Source organism: Salvelinus fontinalis, chromosome 21 (genome assembly GCF_029448725.1).
Source record: "Salvelinus fontinalis isolate EN_2023a chromosome 21, ASM2944872v1, whole genome shotgun sequence".
NCBI lineage: Eukaryota > Metazoa > Chordata > Actinopteri > Salmoniformes > Salmonidae > Salvelinus > Salvelinus fontinalis.
In genome coordinates this window covers 19,926,674-19,951,761 of record NC_074685.1, presented here as the reverse complement: position 1 = coordinate 19,951,761, position 25,088 = coordinate 19,926,674, and the positions used below count along the sequence as shown (strand labels likewise).

At 41.6% G+C, this 25,088-nt stretch overlaps 1 protein-coding gene across 1 annotated transcript in view; it reads right to left on the bottom strand.

Moving 5' to 3' along the window:
* LOC129818385 (transmembrane protein 132D-like) overlaps nt 1–25,088 on the bottom strand; it is a 71,500-nt gene that overhangs the window by 15,829 nt on the left and 30,583 nt on the right. The window lies entirely within an intron of this gene.

Sequence of the window (25,088 nt, the reverse complement as noted above, 5' to 3'; positions counted from 1 at the left end):
CACGTACACACACAGGTCAGTTAACACACACGTACACACACAGGTCAGTTAACACACACATACACACACAGGTCAGTTAACACACACATACACACACAAGTCAATTGACATGAATACATAAATTCACAGGCTACTTAAGGGGAACACTTGAGGTGATCTCAACAGCATAATCTGTTTGAGTGTTATTGAACCATGATTGAATGCTGCAGGGGAGGTGGAGCTATCTGAGGAACACCTGAGAGCCTCAGATAATGATAGCAGCCTGACATAGTCAGCACAAGGCTCAGATTCTAAAGCTGCCTTCAGGCAAACTCTCACATAACACACATTCACATCAAAACATGCAGTGGTTGGTCAAAGATCAACCTAGAGGAAGCTCTACATGTTACTTCTACCAGTATAATTGTACACTCTTAGAAAAAAAGGTGCTATCTAGAACCTTAAAGGGTTCTTCGGCTGTCCCCATAGAACCCTTCAAAGAACCCTTTTAGGTTCCTGGTAGAACCTGTTTCGTTCCAGGTAGAACCCTTTTCACAGAGTGTCAAACCAGTGTTGAATAGAACTTGTCACGGGTACATCCTGTGACAAGGTTATAACATCTACCGAAAAGACAGAAATGCCAACAGAGGCGGTGTTGCGGTCTATATTCAGAACCACATTCCTGTGAAGCTTAGAGATGATCTAATGTTAAATACTGTTGAAGTAATATGGCTACAGGTTCATCTGCCTCACCTAAAGTCCATTCTTGTGGGAAGCTGCTGTAGACCACCAAGTGCTAACAGTCTGTATCTGGATAATATGTGTGAAATGCTTGATAATGTATGTGATATCAAGAGAAAATAACATTTTCTGGGTGATTTAAATATTGACAAGCTATCATCAAGCTGCCCACTCAGGAAAAAACGTCAAACTGTAACCAGTGCCTGCAACTTGGATCCGGTTGTCAGTCAACCTACAAGGGTAGTTACAAACAGCACAGGAATTAAATCATCAAAATGATCACATTTTTACTAACGCTGCAGATATTTGCTTTAAAGCAGTATCCAAATCCATAGGATGTAGTGATCACAATATAATAGCCACATCTAAGAAAACCAAAGTTCCAAAGGCTGGGACTAATATAGTGTATAAGAGGTCATACAATAAGTTTTGTTGTGATTCATATGTTGATGATGTAAAGAATATTTGCTGGTCTGTGATGCTGCACTTGACTCATTTATGAAACGACTTATTCCAGTTACTAATAAGCACGTACAGATTAAGAAAATTACTGTAAAAACTGTTAAATCCCCTTGGATTGATGAGGAATTGAAAAATTGTCTGGTTGAGAGGGATGAGGTAAAAGGTATGGCAAATAAGTCTGGCATGCCCAACTGTCTGGCAGCCCAACTGGCAAACATATTCAAAATTAATAAATCATGTGACTAAACTAAATAAAAGAAAAATAAACTACACTAGGAAACAAATATAAATTACATAAAGGAATGATAGTAAAAAGCTTTGGGGCACCTTATATGAAATTTTGGGCAAAAAATCAAACTCGGCTCCTTCATTTGTTGAATCAGATGGCTCATTCATCAAAAAGCCCACTGATATTGCCAACTATTTTAATGACGTTTTCATTGGCAAGATAAGCAAACTTAGGGATGACATTCCAGCAACAAACGCTGACACTACACATCCAAGTATATTGGACCAAATTTTGAAAGACAAGAATTGTACTTTTGAATTCGGTAAAGTCTGTGGTGAAGAGGGGAAAAAATGATTGTTGGTTGTCAACAATGACAAGTCACCAGGGTCTGACAATCTAGATGGAAAATTACTGAGGATAATAGCAGACAATTTTGCCACTCCTATTTGCCACATCTTCAATTTAAGCCTCCAAGAGAGCATGAGCCCTCAAGTCTGGAGGAAAGCTAAAGTAATTCCGCTACCCAAGAATAGTAAAACCCCCTTTACTGGCTCAAATAGCCGACCAATCAGCCTGTTACCAACCCTTACTAAACTTCTGAAAAATTGTGTTTGACCAGATAAAATGCTATTTTACAGTAAACAAATTTACAACAGAATTTCAGCATGAATATAGGGAAGGACACTCAACAAGCACAGCACTTACACAAATTACTGATGATTGTCTTTGACTTCAGTGCATCTTTTGACATTATTGATCATAGTCTGCTGCTGGAAAAACATATGTGTTATGGCTTTACACCCCCTGCTATAATGTGGATAAAGAGTTACGTGTCTAACACAGAGGGTGTTGCTTAACTTTTTAAGGCTAGGGGGCAGTATTCGGAAGTTTGGATGACTGAGGTGCCCAAAGTAAACTGCCTGTTACTCAGGCCCAGAAGCTAGGATATGCATATGCATGGTATAAAACACTCTAAAGTTTCTAAAACTGTTAAATAATGTCTGTGAGTATAACAGAACTGATTTGGCAGGTGAAACACCAAGGACAATCCATCCAGGAATTTTTGTTGTTGTTGAGGTCATTGGACTTTTCAATGCTTTTCTGAGGGAAAGTCTAATAATTACGACCCAGATTGCAGTTCCTATGGCTACCACTAGATGTCAACAGTCTTTAGAAATTGTTTCATGCTTGTTTTTTGAAAAATGAAGAAGTATTCGTATTCTTTCGAAGTATCCCTCAGAAGGACTCTAGTCTTTTGGCGCGCTCCTCGTTCTTTTTCTCCGGTATTGAACACAGTTTATTCCGTCTTAAATGTTATCGATTATTTACATATTAGGGTAACTGAGGTTGGATTAGAAATGTTGTTTGAATTGTTTGGACGACATTTACAGGTAACTATTCAGATTCCTTTATAGGCATGTTGGGAGAGTTGGAACAGGTGTATTTCTGAATCAAACGCGACAAATAAACTTACATTTTTTGGGATATAAAGAAGGACTTTATCGAACAAAACGCCCATACGGTTTGCAACTGCACATGGGGACAAAGATCGTACTTTTTGGAGAAATTTCCTCTGGTCTGATGAAACAAAAATAGAACTGTTTGGCCATAATAACCATCTTTATGTTTGGAGGAAAAAGGGGGACGCTTGCAAGCCAAAGAACACCATCCCAACCGTGAAGCATGGGGGTGGCAGCATCATGTCGTGGGGGTGCTTTTCTGCAGGAGGGACTGATTAAATGTCAGGAATTGTGAAAAGTTGAGTTTAAATGTATTTGGCTAAGGTGTATGTAAACTTCCGACTTCCGACTTCAACTGTAAATATGATGAGTTTGCGCCATAATTCAGTGATAACCAACATTGCTTGACTGAATCAAGCAAGACCTGATGAGAAGTTTGATGATATGTGCACTAGCCTACCACGCAAAGGCATTATGTACTTGTTTTACCTAATTGACACAGACATGCTCAGGAAAGTGATATCACAACTTAAGCCTTCTACCTGCCTTCTCGATCCTATCCCCACCACCGTCTTCAAAACAGTTTTTGAATGAATATCTGAAAAAGTGCAAGCTGTTAGCATTCCCTGTTCCCAGGCAATTTCTCACTGCACTAAAAACTGCTGTGGTGAAACCCCTTCTGAATAAAAGTAATCTAGATTGTTCAGCTCTTAGCAATTTCTGGGAAATCTCCAACCTTCCATTCTTAAGCAAAATTCTGGAGAAATTGGTGTTCAAACAGCTAAATGATTTTTTAAGTGTCAACTCTATTTTTGAAAAAAATCCAATCTAGTTTTCGTGCCCACCACAGCACAGAGACAGCCTTAGTTGAACTTGTAAATTATTTTCGAAACAACACAGATGCCAAACAGTTCTCTGTCGTTGTACTCTTGGATTTAAGTGCTGCATTCAACACTGTTGACCATGATGTCCTTCTGGACAGAGTAGAGAGGTGGGTTGGCCTCTCCGGTTCAGTTCTAAATTGGTTAGGACCTATTTAACTTCTCTAGGATAGGGGGCAGCATTTTCACGTTTGGATGAAAAGCGTGCCCAGAGTAAAATCCCTGCTACTCAGTCCCAGATGTGGATATATGCATATTATTATTAGTATTGGATAGAAAACACCCTGAAGTTTCTAAAACTGTTTGAATCATGTCTGTGAGTATAACAGAACTTATTTGGCAGGCAAAACCCTGAGGACAAACCATTCAGATTTTTTTGTTGTTGAGGTCACTCTCTTTTCAATGGTTTTCATTGGGAATCCAGATTTCTAAGGGACCTTCCTGCAGTTCCTATCACTTCCACTCGATGTCAACAGTCTTTAGAAATTGGTTGATGTTTTTCCTTTGAGATATGAAGAATTAGCCCCGTTCAGAATGAGGCTCCAGTGAAGTGTACTGTTTGTTAGGCGCGTGACCAGAAAGCATGCTACACATTGTTTTCCTCCGGTATTGAACACAGATCATACCGTCTTCAATTTTATCGATTATTTACGTTGAAAAATACCTTAAGTTGTAATACAAAAGTAGTTTGAAATGTTTGGACAAAGCTTACAGGTAACTTTTGAGATATTTTGTAGTCACGTTGTGCAAGTTGGAACCAGTGTTTTTCTGGATCAAACGCGCCAAATAAATGGACATTTTGGATATATATCGACGTAATTAATCGAACAAAAGGACCATTTGTTATGTATATGGGACATATTGGAGTGAGTCAGTGAGGGCAGCGCAGATTAAATTTACTGTTACGTAACAATCACATCCAGGAATGGAGAGAACATTCTAACATCACGTGCATAAAAAAACACTCACAATGGGGCGACCGTTAGAGATGTTTGGAACTCACGCATGAAAGGGTTAAACCGTATTAGTTATTTAAATACTTGGATGGCTCACAACTTTCTCCAGCAAAATCAAGACAAGACTGAGGTACATATTGTTGAAGCCAAAGCACAGAGAGAGAATCTAGCCACACATTTGATTTCACGGGCAATAAAGATAAAACACCAGGTAAAAAACCTAGGTGTTATTTCAGATTCTGAACTAAATTCCTAAATTCCTCATAAGGAACATGACTGAAATAGCAAGGCTAATAGCAAGGCTTTAACAAGGCTAATCTGAAAACAAGATTCCCTAAATTCAATCAGCATATCGATTGTGCTACCAGGGCTGGCAAAACCCTGGATCATTGTTATTCTATCTTCCGCGACGCATATAAGGCCCTCCCCCACCCTCCTTTCGGAAAAGCTGACCAGGATTCCATTTTGTTACTCCCTGCCTATAGACAGAGACTAAAACAGGAAGCTCCCGCGCTCAGGTCTGTTCAACGCTGGTCCGACCAATCTGATTCCACGCTTCAAGATTGCTTCGATCACGTGGACTGGGATATGTTCCGCATTGCGTCAAACAACAACATTGACGAATACGCTGATTCGGTGAGCGAGTTTATTAGCAAATGCATCGGCGATGTCGTATCCACAGGAACTATTAAAACATTCCCAAACCTGAAACCGTGGATTGATGGCAGCATTTGCGCAAAACTGAAAGCGCGAACCACTGCTTTTAATCAGGGCAAGGTGACCGGAAACATGACCGAATACAAACAGTGTAGCTATTCCCTCCGCAAGGCAATCAAACAAGCTAAGCATCAGTACACAGACAAAGTAGAGTTGCTTTTCAACGGCTCAGACACAAGAGGTATGTGGCTGGGTCAACAGTCAATCACGGATTACAAAAAGAAAATCAGCCCCGTCGCAGACCAGGATGTCTTGCTTCCAGACAGACTAAACAACTTCTTTGCTCGCTTTGAGGACAATACAGTGTCACTGACACGGCCCGCTACCAAAACCTGCGGACTCTCCTTCACTGCAGCCGACAACAACCACCCGAGCCACTGCCTGTTCACCCCGCTATCATCCAGAAGGCGAGGTCAGTACAGGTGCATCAAAGCAGGGACCGAGAGACTGAAAAACAGCTTCTATCTCAAGGCCATCAGACTGTTAAACAGCCACCACTAACATTGAGTGGCTGCTGCCAACATACTGACTCAACTCCAGCCACTTTAATAATGGAAAAATTGATGTAAAAAATGTATCACTAGCCACTTTAAACAATGCCACTTTTATATGTTTACATACCCTACATTACTCATCTCATATGTATATACTGTACCCGGTACCATCTACTGCATCTTGCCTATGCCGTTCTGTACCATTACTCATTCATATATTTTTATGTACATATTCTTCATCCCTTTACACTTGTAGTTGTTGTGAAATTGTTAGGTTAGATTATTCGTTGGTTATTACTGCATTGTCGGAACTAGAAGCACAAGCATTTCGCTACACTCACATTAACATCTGCTAACCATGTGTATGTGACAAATAACATTTGATTTGATTTGATTTGAAAAGGCGGAACTTCATTTTTATTCTGATGATACTGTTATTTACTGTTGTGCCTCGTCTCTTACAAAAGCTTTCCAGAACTTGCAAACTGCTTTTTATACTGTTCAACATACCTTGAGTCAATTGAAGCTTATCCTCAATACTGACAAAACTAAACTAATGGTGTTTTCAAAAGCAAGAAATAGACCTCTGAAACTTTCACCTATTACTACCTGTCAGGGCAAGGAGATTGAGGTTGTAACCTCATATAAATATCTTGGAATTATAATTGATCACGGCCTCTCTTTTAAATTGCATATTCAACAACTTACAAAAAAATTTAAGCTGAAATTGGGATTTTATTTTAGGAATAAGGCCTGGGGTTTTTTTAAGCCAGAAGAAGGCTAGTATCAGCTACTTTTATGCCTTTACTTGACGATGGGGATATTTTATATATGAATGCTTCCGCTCAGTGTTTGAGATCATTTGACACCCTTTAGCATGGCACTTTGACATTTATTTTAAACTGCAAAACCCTTACACACCACTGCACCAGGGTTGGCTGGCCTTCTCTAGTCACTCATAGGCTCAGTCACTGGTATACTTTTATTTACAAAGCCATCTTGGGTTTACTACTTTTTTATTTGGGCATTTTTATTGTTCAGAAATGTGGTGGGTACTCTTCGTTCGATGATGAGGGGGACAAAATTCAGATGATGATGATGATGGTGGGACAACATTCAGATGATGATGATGATGATGATGATGGTGGGACAACATTCAGATGATGATGATGATGGTGGGACAACATTCAGATGATGATGATGATGGAGGACAACATTCAGATGATGATGATGGCGGGACAACATTCAGATGATGATGATGATGGTGGGACAACATTCAGATGATGATGATGGCGGGACAACATTCAGATGTGAATGATGATGGGGGACAAGATTCAGATGATGATGATGATGGTGGGACAACATTCAGATGATGATGATGATGGGGGCACAACATTCAGATGATGATGGGGGACAACAATCAGATGATGAAGATGATGGGGGCACAACATTCAGATGATGATGGGGGACAACATTCAGATGATGATGATGGGGGCACAACATTCAGATGATGATGGGGGACAACAATCAGATGATGAAGATGATGGGGGACAACATTCAGATGATGATGATGGCGGGACAACATTCAGATCATGATGATGATGGGGACAACATTCAGATGATGATGAAAAGGGGGACAACATTCAGATGATGATGAAGATGATTGGAGAACATTCAGATGATGATGATAATGATGGGAGCATCATTCAGATGATGATGATAATTTGGGGACAACATTCAGATGATGATGATGGCAGGACAACATTCAGATGACGATGATGGGGGACAACATTCAGATGATGATGATGATGTGGGGACGACATTCAGATGATGATGATGATGGGGGAACTACATTCAGATGACGATGATGGGGGACAACAATCAGATGATGATGATGATGGGGGCACAACATTCAAATGATGATCATGGGGACAACATTCCGATGATGATGTGGTTGGACAACATTTAGATGATAAAATGGGAGGACAACATTCAGATGATGATGATGATGAAAGGGGGCAACATTCAGATGATGATGATGATGAAGGAGGACAACGTTCAGATGATGATGATGATGGGGAAAAACAATCAGATAATGATGGTGATGGTGGGAGAACATTCAGATGATGATGATAATGATGGGAGCATCATTCAGATGATGATGATAATGGTGGGACAACATTCAGATGATGATGATGGGGGACAACATTCAGATGATGATGATTATGGGGGACAACATTCAGATGATGATGATGATGATGAAAGGGGGCAACATTCAGATGATGATGATGATGATGTGGGGAAAAAACATTCAGGTGATGATGATGATGATGATGGGGGACAACATTCAGATGATGACGATGAAGGGGACAAAATTCAGATGATGATGATTATGGGGGACAACATTCAGATGATGATGATGATGATGAAAGGGGGCAACATTCAGATGATGATGATGATGATGATGATGAAGGAGGACAACGTTCAGTTGATGATGATGATGATGGGGAACAACAATCAGATAATGATGGTGATGTTGGGAGAACATTCAGATGATGATGATAATGATGGGGAACTACATTCAGATGATGATGATAATGGTGGGACAACATTCAGATGATGATGATGGCAGGACAACATTCAGATGATCATGATGATGGGGACAACATTCAGATGACCATGACATGGGGGACAACATTCAGATGATGATGATGATGGTGGGGTAACATTCAGATGATGATGATAATGATGGGGAACAACATTCAGATGATGATGGGGACAACATTCAGATGATGATGATGATGGGGGACAACATTCAGATGATGATGATGGGGGACAACATTCAGATGATGATGATGGGGGACAATATTCAGATGATGACGATGATGTGGGGAAAAAACATTCAGGTGATGATGATGTTCGAAAAACATTCAGATGATAATGATGATGATTGGGGGACAACATTCAGATGATGACGATGGGGGACAACATTCAGATGATGATGATTATGTGCGACAACATTCAGATGATGATGATGATGATGGGGACAATGTTCAGATGATGATGATGATGGGGGACAACAATCAGATGCTGATGGGGGACAACTTTCAGATGATGATGATGTGGGGACAACATTCAGATGATGATGATGGGGGACAACATTCAAATGATGATCAAGGGGGACATCATTCCGATGATGAAGATGGTTGGACAACATTTAGATGATGATGATGATGAAAGGGGGCAACATTCAGATGATGATGATGATGATGAAGGAGGACAACGTTCAGTTGATGATGATGATGATGATGGGGAACAACAATCAGCTAATGATGGTGATAATGATGGGGAACTACATTCAGATGATGATGATAATGGTGGGACAACGTTCAGATGATAATGATGGGGGACAACTTTCAGATGATGATGAAGATGGTGGCAAAACATTCAGATGATGATGATGGGGACTACATTCAGATGATGATGACATGGGGGACAACATTCAGATGATGATGATGGGGACTACATTCAGATGATGATGATGATGAGGGACTACATTCAGATGATGATGATGGGGACTACATTCAGATGATGATGATGGGGACTACATTCAGATGATGATGATGATGGTGGGACAACATTTAGATGATGATGATGATGAGGGACTACATTCAGATGATGATGATGGGGACTACATTCAGATGATGATGACATGGGGGACAACATTCAGATGATGATGATGATGGTGGGACAACATTTAGATGATGATGATGATGAGGGACAACATTCAGATGGTGATGATGATGGTGGGACAACATTAGGATGATGATGATGATGATGATGGCGACAACATTCAGACGATGATGACATCGGGGACCACATTCCGATGATGATGATGATGATGATGGTGGGGCAACATTCAGATGATGATGATGATGATGATGGGGGGACAACATTCAGATGATGATGATGGGGGGACAACATTCAAATGATGATGATGATGGGGGCACAACATTCAGATGATGATGATGGGGGACAACAATCAGACGATGATGATGATGGGGGCACAACATTCAGATGATGATGATGGGGGGACAACTTTCAGATGATGATGATGTGGGGACAACATTCAGATGATGATGATGGGGGACAACATTCAAATGATGATGATGATGGGGGTACAACATTCAGATGATGATGATGGGGGACAACAATCAGATGATGATGATGATGATGGGGGGACAACTTTCAGATGATGATGATGATGTGGGGACAACATTCAGATGATGATGATGGGGGACAACATTCAATGATGATGATGGGGACAACATTCCGATGTTGATGATGGTTGGACAACATTTAGATGATAATGATGGGAGGACAACATTCAGATGATGATGATGATGAAAGGGGGCAACATTCAGATCATGATGATGATGAAGGAGGACAACGTTCAGATGATGATGATGATGATGATGATGGGGAACAACAATCAGATAATGATGGTGACGGTGGGAGAACATTCAAATGATGATGATAATGATGGGAGCATCATTCAGATGATGATGATGATGGCAGGACAACATTCAGATGATCATGATGATGGGGACAACATTCAGATGACCATGACATGGGGGACAACATTCAGATGATGATGATGATGATGGGGACAACATTCAGATGACCATGACATGGGGGACAACATTCAGATGATGATGATGATGGGGACAACATTCATATGATGATGATGATGGGGGACAACATTAAGATGATGATGATGATGATGATGATGATGATGGGGACAACGTTCTTATGATGATGGGGACAACATTCAGATGATGATGATGGCAGGACAACATTCAGATGATCATGATGATGGGGACAACATTCAGATGACCATGACATGGGGGACAACATTCAGATGATGATGATGATGGGGACAACATTCATATGATGATGATGATGGGGGACAACATTAAGATGATGATGATGATGATGATGATGATGATGATGATGGGGACAACGTTCTTATGATGATGGGGGGACAACATTCAGATGATGATGTGGGAACAACATTCCGATGATGATGATGGGGGGACAACATTCAGATGATGATGGGGACAACATTCAGATGATGATAATGGGGGACAACATTCAGATGATGATGATGGGGGGAAAACATTCAGATGATGACGATGATGTGGGGAAAAAACATTCAGGTGATGATGATGATGGGGACAACATTCAGATGATGATGATGATGATGGGGGACTACATTCAGATGATGACGATGAAGGGGACAAAATTCAGATGATGATGATTATGGCGACAACATTCAGATGATGATGATGATGATGGGGACAACGTTCAGATGATGATGATGATGGGGGACAACATTCAGATGCTGATGGGGGACAGCAATCAGATGATGAAGAGGAGGGACAACATTCAGATCATGATGATGATGAAGGAGGACAACGTTCAGATGATGATGATGATGATGATGATGGGGAACAACAATCAGATAATGATGGTGACGGTGGGAGAACATTCAAATGATGATGATAATGATGGGAGCATCATTCAGATGATGATGATGATGGCAGGACAACATTCAGATGATCATGATGATGGGGACAACATTCAGATGACCATGACATGGGGGACAACATTCAGATGATGATGATGATGGGGACAACATTCAGATGACCATGACATGGGGGACAACATTCAGATGATGATGATGATGGGGACAACATTCATATGATGATGATGATGGGGACAACATTAAGATGATGATGATGATGATGATGATGATGATGGGGACAACGTTCTTATGATGATGGGGACAACATTCAGATGATGATGATGGCAGGACAACATTCAGATGATCATGATGATGGGGACAACATTCAGATGACCATGACATGGGGGACAACATTCAGATGATGATGATTATGGGGACAACATTCATATGATGATGATGATGGGGGACAACATTAAGATGATGATGATGATGATGATGATGATGATGATGATGATGATGATGATGATGGGGACAACGTTCTTATGATGATGGGGGGACAACATTCAGATGATGATGTGGGAACAACATTCCGATGATGATGATGGGGGGACAACATTCAGATGATGATGATGGGGGACAACATTCAGATGATGATGATGGGGGACAACATTCAGATGATGATGATGGGGGACAACATTCAGATGATGATGATGGGGGAAAAACATTCAGATGATGACGATGATGTGGGGAAAAAACATTCAGGTGATGATGACAGGGGAAAAACATTCAGATGATAATGATGATGATTGGGGGACTACATTCAGATGATGACGATGAAGGGGACAAAATTCAGATGATGATGATTATGGCGACAACATTCAGATGATGATGATGATGGGGACAACGTTCAGATGATGATGATGATGGGGGACAACAATCAGATGATGAATATTGGGGGACAACATTCAGATGATGAAGAGGAGGGACAACATTCAGATGATGATGATGATGGGGGACAACATTCAGATGATGATGATGATGGGGGACAACAATCAGATGATGAATATTGGGGGACAACATTCAGATGATGATGATGTGGGGACGACATTCAGATGATGATGATGATGATGGGGGACAACATTCAGATGCTGATGGGGGACAGCAATCAGATGATGAAGAGGAGGGACAACATTCAGATGATGATGATGATGGGGGACAACATTCAGATGAGGAGGATGATGGTGCGACAACATTCAGATGATGATGATGATGGGGGACAACAATCAGATGATGAATATTGGGGGACAACATTCAGATGATGATGATGATGGTGCGACAACATTCAGATGATGATGATGATGGGGGACAACAATCAGATGATGAATATTGGGGGACAACATTCAGATGATGATGATGATGTGGGGACGACATTCAGATGATCATGATGATGGGGACAACATTCAGATGACCATGACATGGGGGACAACATTCAGATGATGATGATGATGGGGACAACATTCAGATGACCATGACATGGGGGACAACATTCAGATGATGATGATGATGGGGACAACATTCATATGATGATGATGATGGGGACAACATTAAGATGATGATGATGATGATGATGATGATGATGGGGACAACGTTCTTATGATGATGGGGACAACATTCAGATGATGATGATGGCAGGACAACATTCAGATGATCATGATGATGGGGACAACATTCAGATGACCATGACATGGGGGACAACATTCAGATGATGATGATGATGGGGACAACATTCATATGATGATGATGATGGGGGAAAACATTAAGATGATGATGATGATGATGATGATGATGATGATGATGATGATGATGATGATGGGGACAACGTTCTTATGATGATGGGGGGACAACATTCAGATGATGATGTGGGAACAACATTCCGATGATGATGATGGGGGGACAACATTCAGATGATGATGATGGGGGACAACATTCAGATGATGATGATGGGGGACAACATTCAGATGATGATGATGGGGGACAACATTCAGATGATGATGATGGGGGAAAAACATTCAGATGATGACGATGATGTGGGGAAAAAACATTCAGGTGATGATGACAGGGGAAAAACATTCAGATGATAATGATGATTGGGGGACTACATTCAGATGATGACGATGAAGGGGACAAAATTCAGATGATGATGATTATGGCGACAACATTCAGATGATGATGATGATGGGGACAACGTTCAGATGATGATGATGATGGGGGACAACAATCAGATGATGAATATTGGGGGACAACATTCAGATGATGAAGAGGAGGGACAACATTCAGATGATGATGATGATGGGGGACAATATTCAGATGATGATGATGATGGGGGACAACAATCAGATGATGAATATTGGGGGACAACATTCAGATGATGATGATGTGGGGACGACATTCAGATGATGATGATGATGATGGGGGACAACATTCAAATGCTGATGGGGGACAGCAATCAGATGATGAAGAGGAGGGACAACATTCAGATGATGATGATGATGGGGGACAACATTCAGATGAGGAGGATGATGGTGCGACAACATTCAGATGATGATGATGATGGGGGACAACAATCAGATGATGAATATTGGGGGACAACATTCAGATGATGATGATGATGGTGCGACAACATTCAGATGATGATGATGATGGGGGACAACAATCAGATGATGAATATTGGGGGACAACATTCAGATGATGATGATGATGTGGGGACGACATTCAGATGATGATGATGATGGGGGACAACATTCAGATGATGATGATGATGGTGGGACAACATTTAGATGATGATGATGATGATGAGGGACAACATTCAGATGGTGATGATGATGGTGGGACAACATTCAGATGATGATGATGATGGGGACAACATTAGGATGATGATGATGATGATGGCGACAACATTCAGACGATGATGACATCGGGGACCACATTCCGATGATGATGATGATGATGATGGTGGGACAACATTCAGATGATGATGATGGGGGGACAACATTCAGATGATGATGATGTGGGGACAACATTCAGATGATGATGATGGGGGGACAACATTCAGATGATGATGATGATGATGATGATGGGGGGACAACATTCAGATGATGATGATGGGGGACAACTTTCAGATGATGATGATGTGGGGACAACATTCAGATGATGATGATGGGGGACAACATTCAAATGATGATGATGATGGGGGTACAACATTCAGATGATGATGATGGGGGCCAACAATCAGATGATGATGATGATGATGGGGGCACAACATTCAGATGATGATGATGGGGGGACAACTTTCAGATGATGATGATGATGTGGGGACAACATTCAGATGATGATGATGGGGGACAACATTCAGATGATGATGATGATGGGGGTACAACATTCAGATGATGATGATGGGGGACAACAATCAGATGATGATGATGATGGGGGCACAACATTCAGATGATGATGATGATGTGGGGACAACATTCAGATGATGATGATGGGGGACAACATTCAGATGATGATGATGGGGGACAACATTCAAATGATGATGATGGGGACAACATTCCGATGTTGATGATGGTTGGACAACATTTAGATGATAATGATGGGAGGACAACATTCAGATGATGATGATGAAAGGGGGCAACATTCAGATCATGATGATGATGAAGGAGGACAACGTTCAGATGATGATGATGATAATGATGGGGAACAACAATCAGATAATGATGGTGACGGTGGGAGAACATTCAAATGATGATGATAATGATGGGAGCATCATTCAGATGATGATGATAATGGTGGGACAACATTCAGATGATGTTGATGGCAGGACAACATTCAGATGATCATGATGATGGGGACAACATTCAGATGACCATGACATGGGGGACAACATTCAGATGATGATGATGATGGGGACAACATTCATATGATGATGATGATGGGGGGACAACATTCAGATGATGATGATGATGATGATGATGATGATGATGATGATGATGATGATGATGGGGACAACGTTCTTATGATGATGGGGGGACAACATTTAGATGATGATGTGGGAACAACATTCCGATGATGATGATGGGGGGACAACATTCAGATGATGATGATGGGGGACAACATTCAGATGATGATGATGGGGGACAACATTCAGATGATGATGATGGGGGAAAAACATTCAGATGATGACGATGATGTGGGGAAAAAACATTCAGGTGATGATGACAGGGGAAAAACATTCAGATGATAATGATGATGATGGGGGACAACATTCAGATGATGATGATTGGGGGACTACATTCAGATGATCACGATGAAGGGGACAAAATCCAGATGATGATGATTATGGGGACAACATTCAGATGATGATGATGATGATGGGGACAACGTTCAGATGATGATGATGATGGGGGACAACATTCAGATGCTGATGGGGGACAGCAATCAGATGATGAAGAGGAGGGACAACATTCAGATGATGATGATGATGATGGGGGACAACATTCAGATGATGATGATGATGATGGGGGACAACATTCAGATGAGGAGGATGATGGTGCAACAACATTCAGATGATGATGATGATGGGGGACAACAATCAGATGATGAATATTGGGGGACAACATTCAGATGATGATGATGATGGTGCGACAACATTCAGATGATGATGATGATGGGGGACAACAATCAGATGATGAATATTGGGGGACAACATTCAGATGATGATGATGATGTGGGGACGACGTTCAGATGATCATGATGATGGGGACAACATTCAGATGACCATGACATGGGGGACAACATTCAGATGATGATGATGATGGGGACAACATTCAGATGACCATGACATGGGGGACAACATTCAGATGATGATGATGATGGGGACAACATTCATATGATGATGATGATGGGGACAACATTAAGATGATGATGATGATGATGATGATGATGGGGACAACGTTCTTATGATGATGGGGACAACATTCAGATGATGATGATGGCAGGACAACATTCAGATGATCATGATGATGGGGACAACATTCAGATGACCATGACATGGGGGACAACATTCAGATGATGATGATGATGGGGACAACATTCATATGATGATGATGATGGGGGACAACATTAAGATGATGATGATGATGATGATGATGATGATGATGATGATGATGATGATGATGATGATGGGGACAACGTTCTTATGATGATGGGGGGACAACATTCAGATGATGATGTGGGAACAACATTCCGATGATGATGATGGGGGGACAACATTCAGATGATGATGATGGGGGACAACATTCAGATGATGATGATGGGGGACAACATTCAGATGATGATGATGGGGGACAACATTCAGATGATGATGATGGGGGAAAAACATTCAGATGATGACGATGATGTGGGGAAAAAACATTCAGGTGATGATGACAGGGGAAAAACATTCAGATGATAATGATGATTGGGGGACTACATTCAGATGATGACGATGAAGGGGACAAAATTCAGATGATGATGATTATGGCGACAACATTCAGATGATGATGATGATGGGGACAACGTTCAGATGATGATGATGATGGGGGACAACAATCAGATGATGAATATTGGGGGACAACATTCAGATGATGAAGAGGAGGGACAACATTCAGATGATGATGATGATGGGGGACAACATTCAGATGATGATGATGATGGGGGACAACAATCAGATGATGAATATTGGGGGACAACATTCAGATGATGATGATGTGGGGACGACATTCAGATGATGATGATGATGATGGGGGACAACATTCAAATGCTGATGGGGGACAGCAATCAGATGATGAAGAGGAGGGACAACATTCAGATGATGATGATGATGGGGGACAACATTCAGATGAGGAGGATGATGGTGCGACAACATTCAGATGATGATGATGATGGGGGACAACAATCAGATGATGAATATTGGGGGACAACATTCAGATGATGATGATGATGGTGCGACAACATTCAGATGATGATGATGATGGGGGACAACAATCAGATGATGAATATTGGGGGACAACATTCAGATGATGATGATGATGTGGGGACGACATTCAGATGATGATGATGATGGGGGACAACATTCAGATGATGATGATGATGGTGGGACAACATTTAGATGATGATGATGATGATGAGGGACAACATTCAGATGGTGATGATGATGGTGGGACAACATTCAGATGATGATGATGATGGGGACAACATTAGGATGATGATGATGATGATGGCGACAACATTCACACGATGATGACATCGGGGACCACATTCCGATGATGATGATGATGATGATGGTGGGACAACATTCAGATGATGATGATGGGGGGACAACATTCAGATGATGATGATGTGGGGACAACATTCAGATGATGATGATGGGGGGACAACATTCAGATGATGATGATGATGATGATGATGGGGGGACAACATTCAGATGATGATGATGGGGGACAACTTTCAGATGATGATGATGTGGGGACAACATTCAGATGATGATGATGGGGGACAACATTCAAATGATGATGATGATGGGGGTACAACATTCAGATGATGATGATGGGGGCCAACAATCAGATGATGATGATGATGATGGGGGCACAACATTCAGATGATGATGATGGGGGGACAACTTTCAGATGATGATGATGATGTGGGGACAACATTCAGATGATGATGATGGGGGACAACATTCAAATGATGATGATGATGGGGGTACAACATTCAGATGATGATGATGGGGGACAACAATCAGATGATGATGATGATGGGGGCACAACATTCAGATGATGATGATGATGTGGGGACAACATTCAGATGATGATGATGGGGGACAACATTCAGATGATGATGATGGGGGACAACATTCAAATGATGATGATGGGGACAACATTCCGATGTTGATGATGGTTGGACAACATTTAGATGATAATGATGGGAGGACAACATTCAGATGATGATGATGAAAGGGGGCAACATTCAGATCATGATGATGATGAAGGAGGACAACGTTCAGATGATGATGATGATAATGATGGGGAACAACAATCAGATAATGATGGTGACGGTGGGAGAACATTCAAATGATGATGATAATGGTGGGACAACATTCAGATGATGTTGATGGCAGGACAACATTCAGATGATCATGATGATGGGGACAACATTCAGATGACCATGACATGGGGGACAACATTCAGATGATGATGATGATGGGGACAACATTCATATGATGTTGATGATGGGGGGACAACATTCAGATGATGACGATGATGATGATGATGATGATGATGATGATGATGATGATGGGGACAACGTTCTTATGATGATGGGGGGACAACATTTAGATGATGATGTGGGAACAACATTCCGATGATGATGATGGGGGGACAACATTCAGATGATGATGATGGGGGACAACATTCAGATGATGATGATGGGGGACAACATTCAGATGATGATGATGGGGGAAAAACATTCAGATGATGACGATGATGTGGGGAAAAAACATTCAGGTGATGATGATGTGGGAACAACATTCCGATGATGATGATGGGGGGACAACATTCAGATGATGATGATGGGGGACAACATTCAGATGATGATGATTGGGGGACTACATTCAGATGATCACGATGAAGGGGACAAAATCCAGATGATGATGATTATGGGGACAACATTCAGATGATGATGATGATGATGGGGACAACGTTCAGATGATGATGATGATGGGGGACAGCATTCAGATGCTGATGGGGGACAGCAATCAGATGATGAAGAGGAGGGACAACATTCAGATGATGATGATGATGATGGGGGACAACATTCAGATGATAATGAGGATGGGGGGACAATATTCAGATGCTGATGATGGGGGGACAACATTCAGATGATGATGATGATGGGAGGACAACATTCAGATGATGATGATGATGATGGTGGGACAACAATTAGATGATGATGATGATGATGGGGGACAACATTCTCATGATGATGATGATGGTGGTGGGAAAGCATTCAGATGATGATGGGGGGACAACATTCAGATTAGGATGATGATGATGATGGGGACAACATTCAGATGATGATGATTGGGGGACTACATTCAGATGATGACGATGAAGGGGACAAAATCCAGATGATGATGATTATGGGGACAACATTCAGATGATGATGATGATGATGATGGGGACAACGTTCAGATGATGATGATGATGGGGGACAACATTCAGATGCTGATGGGGGACAGCAATCAGATGATGAAGAGGAGGGACAACATTCAGATGATGATGATGATGATGGGGGACAACATTCAGATGATGATGATGATGATGGGGGACAACATTCAGATGATGATGATGATGGTGCGACAACATTCAGATGATGATGATGATGGGGGACAACAATCAGATGATGAATATTGGGGGACAACATTCATATGTTGATGATGATGGGGGGGACAAAATTCACATGATGATGATAATGTGGGGACAACATTCAGATTATGATGATGATGGGGGCACAACATTCAGATGATGACGGGGGGACAACTTTCAGATGATGATGATGTGGGGACAACATTCAGATGATGATGATGGGGGACAACATTCAAATGATGATCATGGGGGACAACATTCCGATGATGATGATTGTTGGACAACATTTAGATGATAATGATGGGAGGACAACATTCAGATGATGATGATGATGATGATGAAAGGGGGCAACATTCAGATGCTGCTGATGATGATGAAGTAGGACAATGTTCAGTTGATGATGATGATGGGGAACAACAATCAGATAATGATGGTGATGGTGGGACAACATTCAGATGACGATGATGATGGTGGAACAACATTCAGATGATGATGATGATGTTGGGGGGACAACATTCAGATGATGATGATGATGATGGGGGGACAACATTCACATGATTATGATGGGGACAACATTAAGATGATGATGATGATGGTGGGACAACATTCAGATGATAATGAGGATGGGGGGACAATATTCAGATGCTGATGATGGGGGGACAACATTCAGATGATGATGATGATGGGAGGACAACATTCAGATGATGATGATGATGATGGTGGGACAACAATTAGATGATGATGATGATGATGATGGGGGACAACATTCTCATGATGATGATGATGGTGGTGGGAAAGCATTCAGATGATGATGGGGGGACAACATTCAGATTAGGATGATGATGATGATGGGGACAACATTCAGATGATGATGAAGATGATGATGGGGACAACATTCAGATGATGATGATGATGATGATGGGGACAACATTCAGATGATGATGAAGATGGGGGGACAACATTCAGTTGATGATTATGGGGACTACATTAACATGATGATGACATGGGGGACAACATTCAGATGATGATGATGATGATGGTGGGACAACATTCAGATGGTGATGATGATGGGGGGACAACATTCAGATGATGATGATGATGGGGGGACAACATTCAGATGATGATGATGATGGGGGGACAACATTCAGATGATGATGGGGGGACAACATTCAGATGATGATGGGGGGACAACATTCAGATGATGATGATGACGGGGGGACAACATTCAGATGATAATGATGACAGAGGGGACAATATTCAGATGATGATGGGGGGACAACATTCAGATTATGATGACGGGAGGACAACATTCAGATGATGATGATGATGGGGGACAATATTAAGATGATGATTATGATGATGATGGGGACAATATTCAGATGATGATGATGATGGTGGGACAACATTCAGATGATGAAGATGGGGGGACAACATTCAGTTGATGATGATGGGGACTACATTAACATGATGATGACATGGGGGACAACATTCAGATGATGATGATGATGGGGGGACAACATTCAGATTATGATGATGGGGGGACAACATTCAGATTATGATGATGATGGGGGACAACATTCAGATGATGATGATGGGGGGGAACAACATTCAGATGATGATGATAGGGGGGACCGCATTTAGATGATGATGAGTGGGACAACATTCAGATGATGATGGGGGACAACATTCAGATGATGATGATTTTGGACAACATTCAGATGATGATGATGATGATGGGGGGACAACATTCAGATGATGATGGGGGACAACATTCAGATGATGATGATTTTGGACAACATTCAGATGATAATGATGATGATGGGGGGACAACATTCAGATGATGATGATAGGGGGACAACATTAGAATAATGACAGTGATTAAGTGATAACCCAGTGGCTTAAAGTCCCACCACGCTCCCAGACAGACAACTCTTAATCTCCATACACACACACACCGACAAGGAAGCTTTATAAATATAATAACAGAGATTTCAGTGCAGTGGATTAGACACGCACGCGTGCACGCGTGCACGCACGCACGCACGCACGCAGGTGTAAAGGTTGTCACACTGATTGCTTAGCGATTACTGCTTCCTCCTGATTCAGCTCACACAAGGCCAAAAAAACAGGACCTCTTCCTTGCTAGCACACGTGACCTCTCTCCTTGTCAACGTACCAACTGTTTGAGCTGTCGAATTTCGGCGACATTTCAAGCTAGCTGTGGTGTGAACTTAAATCCGTTACAGAGGCACACACACACACACACACACACACACACACACACACACACACACACACACACACACACACACACACACACACACACACACACACACACACACACACACCCTCCCCTTGTCCCGTCTAACTGCTGGGCCGTGTGATTCAGTCATACACACAGAGACTGGTGTTCAGTGACAGCTGACAGTCTGATCAATACTAACCCAGGCAGATCTGGATCGAGTTCTGGGTCAGGAGCCAGACTAAATCACTCTCAGCTAGGTTCACTGAGGCAAGGCCAGCATTAGAGCCAAGCAATCCACCAACCAAACATATCGTTTCTCCTGCTAAGAGAAATGAGGACCTTTTTTTTATCTCAATTTAATGGGCCAGTATCAGGAACGAGAAGTGATTCAGACCAATAGTGATTAATTTCCCTGAGGAGGACGATAGTGGTGAGGGGCAAAGCCCGATGACAACAGTCTATTTTCAGCCTGGCTGGATTAGTAAACAGTCCAAGTATGAGATCAGGAAGGGGAAAGGAAAATAAAAGTCAAAGAGGAGGTTGATTAAATAAATCCTTGCCTGAGATCACGTTGAAAAGGGGGAATATGAAGAGAGACTTGTCTGTGTGACTTCCTCAAAGTCAACTCATCATCATTTCATTCGTAATCCTTTACAGCTCCCCTCTTCATCTACTACCTTCACATCTCACACCTTTACAATATATTTAGTTGGGAACAGCCAACAGGCTATCAGCTAAATAGACTGCCTGCCAGAGACCTCCTGAACCTCCCCTCAAGCACAGCACAAACTCATCATCAAAATACCACTTTTCAAAATACACAAAGTTATCATCCCCTGGCCTGAATTTGACAAAGTATTAATTTGTTTGGACCAACCAATCATATTTGTTCAGGCGAAAGACAGGGCTGCCTGAAATGTTCTTAAATTACCCGCAATACTGTGGTGCAAATTAAATGACTTGTGTAAAATGAACAGCCATACAAAAGTCAAAATTTTTCCCCCACAAGTCATTTTAAGTTTAATATTATATGCTGATATATGCTTTATATGCTGATATTGTACAGTGGGATTTTTAATAGAAAGAAAGACTGACAGGGTTGGCCACTTTGGACAGACTGGAAATGGATGGTCTCTGAGCTCTGGCTCTGAGGTAGAGCAGTAAAGATGCTTACTGTAAGTGAGAGCCTTGTTCCAATGACTGTGGGACTGGGACCACCATCAAATGCACACATACACACACTCACTCACGTATGGCTGCACGCACACACACACACACAAACTCACATAAAAGTCCAGGAGGCAGTAATGGAGCCATGGTCAGATCATCTCTCAACCAAAGGGTTAACCTTTCGAGTCATTTTCAATCAGGACAGGGATTATCTGTCATAAACCTCGGGGTTTGTACTCAATATTGGCCCTGGAGGAGTGAAGTGGAGCAGGGATTTTCCCCCAGGAAGAATCACTCATCTCTGAGCCAAACCAAGCCAGGCCAGGCCGGGCCAGCCTCCACATGGCCTGAAACACTGGGATCAGTCCCTTTAGTCCTCTCCCCTTTCTAAATCTCAGTATGGGGCTATGATTTACAATGGGACTCAAGCACAGAGGCCTAAAAGCATCTGTAGTGGGTCAATGGATTTGGGAAGTTCAGGTGGCATAGAGATTAATCTCTCAAATAAATATAATATCAAGGCCATGAGAGTTTAAGAGTCTTTCACCAAAGTCTCCTCAATGCTAGTCCAGGTCAGTTTTGTATATTTTGTATTTATTTATTAGTGGTCCCAATTAGCTACTGCCAAGGCAGCAGTTACTCTTCCTGGTGTCCAAACACATTAAGGCACTTACATCACACATAAAAAACTGTACATCATATAACATTATTATACCACTACATATCTACAATACAAAAATGTATAATACCACCTTACAAAAATATTACAATGTGCGTGTGTGTAAGAGTGCATGTGCTAGTGTGTGTGTGTGCGTATGTGTGTGTCTGTACATGTGTGTGTATGTCTCTTCACAGTCCCTGCTGTTCCATAAGGTGTATTTACAGTGCATTCGGAAAGTATTCAGACCCCTCAACTTTTTCCACATTTTAATAGGTTACAGCCTTATTCAAAAATGTATTAAATTAATGTTTCAATCTACACACAATACCCCATAATGACAAAGAGAAAACAGGTTTTTATCATTTTTGCAAATGTATAGAAATTAAAAAACAGAAATACCTTATTTACATAACTATTCGAACCCTTTGCTATGAGACTTGCAATTGAGCTCAGGTGCATCCTGTTTCAATTGATCATTCTTGAGATGTTTCCAGGTGAGATGTACAGATGAGATGTAATTTACAACAGATGTAGTCCATCTGTTGTAAATTCAATTGATTGGACATGATTTGGAAAGGCACACCCCTGTCTGTGTAAGGTCCCACAGTTGACAGTGCATGTCAGAGCAAAAACAAAGCCATGAGGTCGAAGGAATTGCTCGTAGAGCTCCGAGACAGGATTGTGTTAACTAGGGTAGGGTGCACTATTTTCACCTCCGGATGAAAAGCGTGCCCAAAGTAGAATGCCTGCTACTCAGGCCCAGAAGCTAGGACATGCACACAATTGGTAGATTTGGATGGAAAACACTCTAAAGTTTCACAAATTGATAAAATAATGCCTGTGAGTATAACATAACTGATTTGGCAGGCGAAAACCTGAAAAAATCCATCCAGGAAGTGGGATTTTTTTATGTTTGTAGTTTTCTATTGAATGCAATTACAGTTTCCATTGATTTAGGACTCAAATTGCACTTCTTATGGCTTCCACTAGATGTCAACAGTCTTTAGAAATTGTTTCAGGCTTGTATTCTGAAAAATGAGGGAGTAAGACCACTCTGAATGACTGGACCCTACAGTGTCCCAGAGAGTTTTCATGCGCACGACCGAG